Here is a 9,865-nt window from a genome sequence, read left to right as displayed (position 1 = left end):
ATACAGCCCATCTGGTCAACAGCAGCCCCATATTAGTGTGTTTACAGAGGTTCAAAGAGAAACTTTGTGTAATAGAGCCCCACCCCCTGAAAGTGGCCCAAGCCAAGAGGGTCCAGAGACTCCAGCACAAGCTGCATCCAGATCAGATCTAGTCCTGGGAAAAGACCCATTTTCAAGCCATGTATCTTTCCACCCACTAAGAGTACCTGAGGATAAACTCTAGAGCCAAAGTCAAACCTTGAAATGAGATTTAGGCACCTGTTGTTCCTTAGGTGAATTTTATGAAACTATTCTGGGCCTGAATGGGGAGTTGATACAATCTAAAGTACAAATCAAATTATGCAGAATGAGCTCCTTCTAGTGGAGAATGGGGTATTATCTGTTGTCTATCCTTCAGGATTCTTTATGAAGCTAAGTATAGAATTGCCATGTAACTCCCAGACACTCTCCTGAAAGTGAGTTATTATTCCTTAGTGCTCCTCAACCTGTTGAGGTTTTCGAGTTTTTGTTGTCCTATTAACTGGAATGGTGAGACCTCCAGGTTATGCTCCCACATTCTGATGTGACACCTCCTGACCTGGTTTCCAGCCTATATTAGCACAGATTAGATTTGGAACTCAAATATACCAAGGATTGGACTCACCTTATCAACTGTGAGCTTTAGCTGTCCTGGCTTGTCTCAGCTTCTTCAGAAGAGAGTATTCAGATTCCATGTTTGTTGACTTCGGGATGCATTCTATTTTGGATCATCATTGCTTAAATGTTTTTGATTTTTGGAAATGTCTCATATCCTACTGGTAAATTTCAGTCTACCCGTTTAGGACTGTGTGTGTGCACACACACACTTCCCATACCTTTTACAGTTCTTCACCTACTTAAAATATTTTCTCCAAAGGTATTTAACCCCTTTTCAAAAGAAGATAATCCAAATCTAACCCAGCACCAACCCTAAGATCTCTGGATGTTATGCAATCTTGTCAGTCAAGGAAAAATTTCATGCCTCATAATATTATAGTATATACCTAAATGATCATTTTAATAACCCCTGACACACTCAATATACAATGGTGGGAACAGAAGATAAGTGTCATAAAACCACCATTTGGGAATGGCAAGAACTGGAAATAGCAGTGTCCACCAATCCAAAACACATATCATGTCCTGTAGACAGAAATAACAGGGCTTACTTCCTGGCACTGGACTTTGATCCTTGGTTAGCTGGGCTGGATGGCCCTGAGAAGCTGTTCCTTATTCAGTTCTTCCATGGTTCGTGGTTTCTCCCTCTTGGAAGATCTTCTTGTCCATTTTCCTCCATAGCCACATCTGAATTGGTCATAAGGGATAATGCCTTACTTAGAGGCTACACTCTATTAACTCATTCCTTAATGACATGAATTTAGGACTGGGGATTGTCTTCAAAATTAAGCAATGGCAAATTGTTCCTGGCTAAGCTTGAATTTTTCTTTTAAGCCTTCATTGAAGGCCATAAAAAGTAACCAGCACACTCCAACACTGGGGTTTTTCCTACTAAGTCTCTTGGTGTTACCCTTGGTAGTTTGCTGTGTGAGTGTCAACACATAGCAGGTAAAAACTGGACCAGCATTTTTACTATCACTTAATAAGCAGGGCCAACTTTACAACCTGGGATAGAGGATTTCTTGTAACTTCACTCAGCATTGACTCAGCCAATTTGCTATTCCAGAATATGTTTCTTGCTATTGTTTACTCCTTGTGCTAATTTACCTATCATTCACTTATTCAACAAATACTTATTAAATACATATTTTGTGCCAACTGTTCTCAGTTCTATGGGTACAGTGGTAAATCAGGCAGGCAAGATCCCTGCTTACTTGGAATATATAGTTAGAATTCATTCAGCACCAAAAGACCAAAAGTCCAACACAAAGAGGTTTAAGCCAGAAAAAGAAGTAATTTGTTAGCTAAGATAACTGAAAAGTTCAGGGGTAGTATTGGCTTCAAGCATAGCTTTCTGTAAATGCCAAACAATGTTGCCAGGACCCAATTTCTCTTCATCACATGGTCTACTGGCCATGGCCTATTCTGTGTTTTGGCCTTGTTTTCAGACAGTCTCTCCCTTCCTGATCACAAGATGTCTACAAAATATCTAGATTGTATATCTTCCAGGCTTGAAGTTGAATAGGATTTCATTTTATTCTCTTTGACTGAGTCATATTGGGTCTCTGGCCAAGGAACTGAGACACCCTGATTGGCCAGATCTGAGTCATATGTTCTGCATTTTGAAGGAGCCAAAACCATCGGAAGTAGATGGAATGAAAGTGTATTGGGGTGGTTCCCCAGAGGGATATTGGGGTGTGGTTATCAGAGAAGAGTCAATGGATACTGGGCAGCAAAACACATTCACCAGATCCAGAGGAGTGTGGACGTCCTGACTCACAAACACACCCAACCCAGGGTCTCCACACCCTGGCTTTCAGAGTTGACCAGGAGTTGGTGGTGCTACATTCAGCTGAGAAATATCTGAATCAATGATTCATAAGAGGCCAGTGAGTACATGAAGTGGAAGTCCCAAGTCAGGAAATCATTGAAAGAAGGTATGAGTGTTGCATATGCCAAAGGCCGTTCTGACTGTCCCAAGCTTGTCTGGAGAGTTCTTTGCCATTCATCATTCTTTAAGATCTGGATGAGGTTATTTCTCCTAAATTTTTAGTTTTGCAAAGGTTTGGGCTCCTCAAGAAGATTGCCCCAGAAGATTGAATAGTAAAGCTTCAGTATAACACCATATAGCTGGGCTTCTCAAACTCTTTGCCAAGACTTACTCAACGCTGGAGAATAACATAGTAACAGGATGATTATGACACATCTTTTCAGAAAATATATTTTTCTAATTAGAAAGTAATTTAAAACATTGTTTTATATATATATATATATATATATATATATATATATAGAGAGAGAGAGAGAGAGAGAGAGCGAGCAAAATTTATGTTAATTTTAAGATAAACCATACACTTCAAAGAAATGTTTCAAGTTTGCTGTGGATACCCAAAGTAAAATAACTTGCATAATGGAGAGGAAAAACAATCTTTTCCTCACAGAGACTAAGAAGCCTGATCCTTATCAAAAAGCTTAATCCAGCTCCTCTAAACAGAAAATTCAGTGTATTGGCAAGGTAGTTTTTAGGAGCCAGGGGAGCAACCATTGAGTATGGCTGAGTAATGGGCCTGTTTATTATCCCCAACAGACCTATAGGGAAATAATTTGAAGTTCAAGGTGAATAGAAGTCCACTATGAGTAAGGAAAGCCTTGCAGTTATGGAATTATGGGGAAAGTATTAATCTCTTTCTTTCTGCTGGACAATTAGGAAAATAAATATGCACTTTTGCCACTCACATTGGTGGGCAGGAAATAAAGAACAACCTTGGAAAATCTGTCCAGACAGTCTCATGGAAGAGTCTGACCCAGGATACTTTGATACAGTGGTACCATTGCCTGAACAATTCTGGGGGACCTGGAGTGGCAAAAGCCACCACAGCCTGACCTCTCAGAGCCCTTAAAATGCTATTTCTAGCCCTGGCTGGTGTGGCTCAGTGCATTGAGTGCTGGCCTGCAAACCAAAGGGTTGCTGGTTTGATTCCTAGTAAGGGCACATGGTCTCCAGTAGGGGGCGCACGAGAGGCAACCACACATTGATGTTTCTCTCCCTTTCTTTCTTCTTCCCTTCCCCTCTGTCTAAAAGTAAATAAATAAAATATTGTTTTAAAGAAAAGGATGCTATTTCTAGACTGACTTGCTAAGACTTTGGGAAAACACTGCTGGGAGGAGAAAGGTGTCTCCTGGGATATAACAATCCCAAATGGCAGGTGGAGAGTCAAGGTGGGGCTTAGAGGAAGTAGGCACATGGCACAGAGGGTTGGGGGCCTGAGGGTAGAAACCGGGCTTATCAGAACAGAGTCCCTGTGGGAAGTTAGCTACCTTGCATGCTGATTCTTAGACCACAGGAAAGGTCCGTGTAGGGTTTGCAATTCTTCCTACTATATGTTGTCATTCTCTTTAGTTTTTTCTAGTCCTTCAATAATATCTGATCTGCCTATTCAGCTATGTGTAGAAAGATGTATAGTGAAGCTCCACAGAACTACAGAGAAGGGTGTAAGGCCTGTCTCACTATAGTAGAAACAGATTGAGAAATGAAGTGGCTGCTCAGCTCACAATTCCCATGGTGATCATGCCTTTTCCATTCTTTCTTCTTCAGGAAATTGCTTTACTCTAACATGTAGTCCACATGTGAGCTGCATGGTGCCACCTCCATGCCATGTGAGTCCAAGGGAAGTTCTTGGCCCCAGCTAGGCCCTTCCATCTGGTCCAAGATGCATGCCAGGCCAATCAGCGTCTTGCCAAGTTTTGTTCATCTGAAGCTGGGAGAAGCCCTGTCCTCTCAGATGTAAATGTCAGGAAGTTGTATGCCTAGTGCTACCAGCAGCAATAATTCTAGACCTATGGAGAAAGAGTTTCAGTAAATGATGGTATGTAAAAAAAAAAAAAAGTAAAAGAGAGAGCCCTAGTTCTGGCCATCCCTGTTATTTCTACCTTTTTAAAAAAATAATAGTCAATGCATTTCTCTTTTCCTAAACTGGTTACCGTTGGATAATTATCACTGGAAAACCAAGATCCTGTTCCATCAATGTCTTTTACACCACAGTCACGTTTCCGTGTACCCTGAAGTCATTGGATTCCAGACTGAGACCAACTGTGAAGTAAATGGAGCCTAAAGTCAAAAAAAGGTGGGGACGTAGCTCCAAGAAGTCATGTGAACATTTTGGGAGAAGATGTGAGACATCCATCCCTCTTTTACAAATATTTTGGAGGGAGAGGATGTTTTAAAGGTGGAAAAATTGACAGTTTAGGTTTGCAAGTTTCAGAGCCAGAGCTAGAACCTGAGCTTTGAGACATACAGACTAGAACTCACTCTACTACACCAAGTGGAGCCCATAAGTTAGAAGGAATTTTGAGTCCTTATAAAAATGTGTGCTTATAGTAATAATTTTTCAAAAACTAATAACAATCATTAAAATATACCTCAGATTAACTTTTACATCTAAGGCACCATAATAGGTTTGATGTTCTATAACATGCAATTATTATCTAAATAAACTTTGACATTTCTAAGAAGTTTCTGGAATCACTTTTCATATATTAAAACCAAGATACTGAGAAGTAAGTCTCTTCCTGAATGTGTTCCAGAAAACCAGGGCTCAGAATCTATTCCAGAAGAAAGGTAACTAAAGGAGGCTGATATGGACTGAATTGTGTCTCCCCCCACCCCCGCCACAATTCATATGCCAAAACCCTAACTCCCAGTGTCAAGGAGATGGCATTTAAAGATGAAACCTTTGGGAGATAATTAGAGTTCGATGAGATCATGAAGGTGGGACCCTCATGATGATTCTCTCTCTCTCTCTCTCTCTCTCTCTGTCTCCCCCTCTCTCTCTCATTGCACCATGTTGGGACATACCAAGAAGGCAGCCTTCTGCAAATCAAGAAGGTAGTTTTCACCAGGAGCCAAATCATCTGGCACTTGGACTTTTAGCCTCCAAATTTATGAGAAATAAATTTTGGTTGGTTAAGTCACCCAGACTACAGTACTTTGTTATGGCAGCTAAGCAGAGTAATTCAGAGACCACAATCATGGCTACTGCAAACTTGTATCCCAGCTTTTCCAGTTTCCAGGCTGTATTCCCAGTATTCTATCACACTGTCTGATGCAAGACACCAGACTGCAGGCCACCACCTTCTACTTTGAAAAAGAAAAGAGATAGGAATGATCAACCCTAAGGTTCTAGATGAGGTAATCTCTGAAGATCTTTATAGAACACTGAAACTCATCCTCAGTGGCTTCTTAGTAATCCTTAACCTAGACAATAGTTGGAGCAATTATATGTATATATTTGTATATATCTTAATATGGAATATCACTATAAATAAGGTTCATTTTCAAGGGAAAGGAAAAATCTTTAAGCTATAACTTCCTAATACAGAAAGTTTCTGGTCACTGGCTTATTCATAAACTGTCCAAATACTACCTTATATTCCAAAAGAATGTTCCTATTCTATTGCAGAGAAGCGGAAAGTTGGTTGTTTCTTTTTAAGCATTAAGTACTGAAAAATAAGTAAATCACCTAGCAGGATAGCTCAGTTGGTTAGAGCATCAACCCTATACACCAAGGTTGCATGTTTGATCCCAGGTCAGGACACATACAAGAACAAATGAATGAATGAATACGTGGAACAACAAATTGATATTTCTTTCTCTTTCTCTTTCTTTCTCTCTCTCTCCCCCCTCCCTGCCTTCTCCCTCTCCCTCCTCTCTAAAACCAACAAATAAAAACATTTTAATGAATGAATCTCTTTAGTTGAAAATTATTTTTTTAAGACCAGGAATAATTAAAATGGTATGTTTAGAGTCTGTTCTTGCAAGCTTGTATTTTTGAGTCACTCTTCTGACCTTGTGTTCTCATTTTGAAGTGCAAAAATTATTTCTGAAAATTGATTGTAAATACATGCAATGAAGGGGTAACCAACCATGAAAGCAATTAATTAAAAGAGCTCCCATTTCGTTGTATGTTTTCTACAGTAAAAAACATTTTTAGAATATGACTCACATTATAGACTCAGATGCACAATTCATGAAAGCTTAATTAAAAAAAATTACGATCACAAACAATTTCTTCCCATGAGAGCTCATTGTCAAAGAACCCCGGGTTAAAGTTTAATTCAGAAAAACACTAAAGCAACAGTAAGGTGTGAAGGGAGAAATTGAAAGTAAACATACAGATGTCATATCTCTTCTATAACATTTTATCTTCATAAAATTTAAGCATAAAGATAACATATGGAATAAATTACCAATAATATTTTTATTGGGACAAAAGCACATAACGTAATATTTACCCTCTTAACAAATTTTACATGTATAGTACAGTATTGTTAAGTTCAGGCATAACGGGTACAGCATATCTCCAGATGTTTTCATCTTACAAATCTGAGACTCTGCATCCATCAAAGAGCAACTCCCTGCACCAACCTACTTCGAGGCCCTGGAAACCACTATTCTACTTTCTGTCTCTATAAATGCAACTACTCTAAGTACCTCATTTAAGTGGAATCATACAGGGTTTGTCCCTTTGTGAGTGCTTATCTAACTTAGTATCATGTCCTTAAGGTTCAGCCACGTTTAACATAAGAGTATGTCAGAATTTCCTTCTTCTTTAAAAAAAGATTTACTTATTTTCAGAGAGAAGGGAGGAGGGAGGAGAAAGAGGGAGAGAAATACCGAGGTGAAGAGAAACACCAATAGGTTGCTTCTCTTACATGTCCTGACAGGGGACTGAACCCAAAACTCAGGCATGTGCCCTGACCAGGAATTGAACCAGCAACCTTTCACCCTGCAGATGAAGCCCAACCACCTGAACCACGCAGGTCAGGGCAGAATTTCCTTCCATTTATTTATTTTTTTAAGGATTTTATTTATTTATTTTTAGAGAGAGGAAGGGAGAGAGAAGGAGGGAGAGAAACATCTACGTGTGGTTGCCTCTCACACACCCTTTATTGGGGACCTGGCCTGCAACCCAGGCATATGCCCTAGAATGAGAATCAAACTGGTGAACCTTTGATTTGCAGGCCAGGACTCAATCCACTGAGCCACACCAGCCAGGGCTCCTTCCTTTTTAAGAATGAATAATATTCCATTTTGTTCACACATTTTGTTCATCCATTTATGCACTGATGGACATTTAGGTTATCCACACCCTTGCTCCTGTGAATAATTCTATGATGAACATGGGAGTGCATACATCTCTTCCAAATCCTGATTCCAATTCTTTTGCATAAATACTGAGATATAGAAATTGTGGATCATCAGGATCCTATGGTCATCTATTTTTAATTTACCAAAGATATTTTATGCATATTAAATCTGCAGTAATGGGAGGAACCAAGATGGCGACGTAGGTAGACACACTGCGCCTCCTCCCACAACCAGAACTGACAGAGAATCGAACAGCAAGGGGGACCGACACCAAGGAAATAGAAAATAAACATTCATCCAGACTGGTAGGAGGGGCGGAGACGGGCACCGGGGTGGAGAGGACTCGCGTGGCTGTGGCGGGACTGAGACTGGCGAAGTGTGGGACAAATGGCTCAGGCAGTCCGAGCACTAGCAGACCCTGTGGCCCCACGTTTGCACAGATAAACCCAGAGGGCCGGACTCAGAGTGGCAGAGAGTAGGGCAGGCAGAGTGGCAGGTAGCACCCTGCGGCACCACATTCGCCCACAGATAAACCGGACGAACGGCGGGCAGCAAAGCAGACTGCGCAACCCAGGGCTCCAAAGCAGACTGCGCAACCCAGGGCTCCAGCTCGGGGAAATAAAGCCTCAAACCTCTGATTGAAAGCGCCTGTGGGGGTTGGGGCGGCAGCGGGAGAGACTCCCAGCCTCACGGGAGAGGTTGTTGGAGAGACCCACAGGGGCCTAGAGTGTGCACAGGCCCACTTACTCGGGAACCAGCACCAGAGGGGCCCAGTTTGATTGTGGGTATTGGAGTGAAAGATTGAAATCCGGAGGAGAGTGAGGCGGGCGCCATTGCTCCCACTCGGCCCCTCCACCACGTACTGCGTCACAGCGCAGCGACCAGCAGTACCCCGCCCCGGTGAACACCTAAGGCTCCGCCCCTTAAAGTAACAGATCCGCCAAGACAAACAAACAAAAAAAAATGGCCCAAATGACAGAACACTTCAAAGCTCCAGAAAAAATACAACTAAGCGACGAAGAGATAGCCAACCTATCAGATGCACAGTTCAAAGCACTGGTTATCAATATGCTCACAGACTTGGTTGAATGTTTGAAAAACAGATGAAAAAATGAAGCCTATGCAAATAGAAACAAAGGAAAATGTACAGGGAACCAATAGTGATGCGAAGGAAACTGGGACTCAAATCAATGGTATGGACCAGAAGGAAGAAACAAACATCCAACCAGAAAAGAATGAAGAAACAAGAACTCGGAAAAATGAGGAGAGGCTTAGGAACCTCCAGGACACCTTGAAACATTCCAACATCCGAATTATAGGGGTGCCAGAAGGAGAAGAGGAAGAACAAAAAATTGAAAACTTATTTGAACAAATAATGGAGAACTTCCCCAGTCTGGCAAAGGAAATAGACTTCCAGGAAGTCCAGGAAGCTCAGAGAGTCCCAAAGAAGCTAGACCCAAGGAGGAACACACCAAGGCACATCATAATTACATTACCCAAGATTAAACGCAAGGACCTACATCCAAGATTACTGTATCCAGCAAAGCTATCATTTAGAATGGAAGGGAAGATAAAGTGCTTCTCAGATAAGGTCAAGTTAAAGAAGCTCATCATCACCAAGCCCTTATTATATGAAATGTTAAAGGGAGTTACTAAGAAAAAGAAGATCAAAAATAGGAACAGTAAAAATGACAGCAAACTCACAGTTATAAACGACCACACATAAAACAAAAACGAGAGCAAACTAGGCAAACAACTAGAACATGAGGGTTGTCAATAAGGGAGTGGGAGGGGAGAGGGGGGGAAAGGTACAGAGAATAAGTAGCATAGATGATAGGTGGAAAATAGACAGGGGGAGGGTAAAAATAGTGTAGGAAATGTAGAAGCCAAAGAACTTATATGTATGACCCATGGACATGAACTATGGGGGAGGGGAATGTGGGAGGGAGGGGGGTGGGCAGGATGGAGTGGAGTAGGGGGGGAAATGGGACAACTGTAATAGTATAATCAATAAACATATTTAAAAAAAAAATTAGGCTAAGGCCACATCCTAAAAAAAAAAAAAAATCTGCAGTAATGGTT

Source organism: Desmodus rotundus, chromosome 3, assembly GCF_022682495.2.
Source record: "Desmodus rotundus isolate HL8 chromosome 3, HLdesRot8A.1, whole genome shotgun sequence".
NCBI classification, from domain to species: Eukaryota; Metazoa; Chordata; class Mammalia; order Chiroptera; family Phyllostomidae; genus Desmodus; species Desmodus rotundus.
This window is presented reverse-complemented; position numbering follows the sequence as displayed.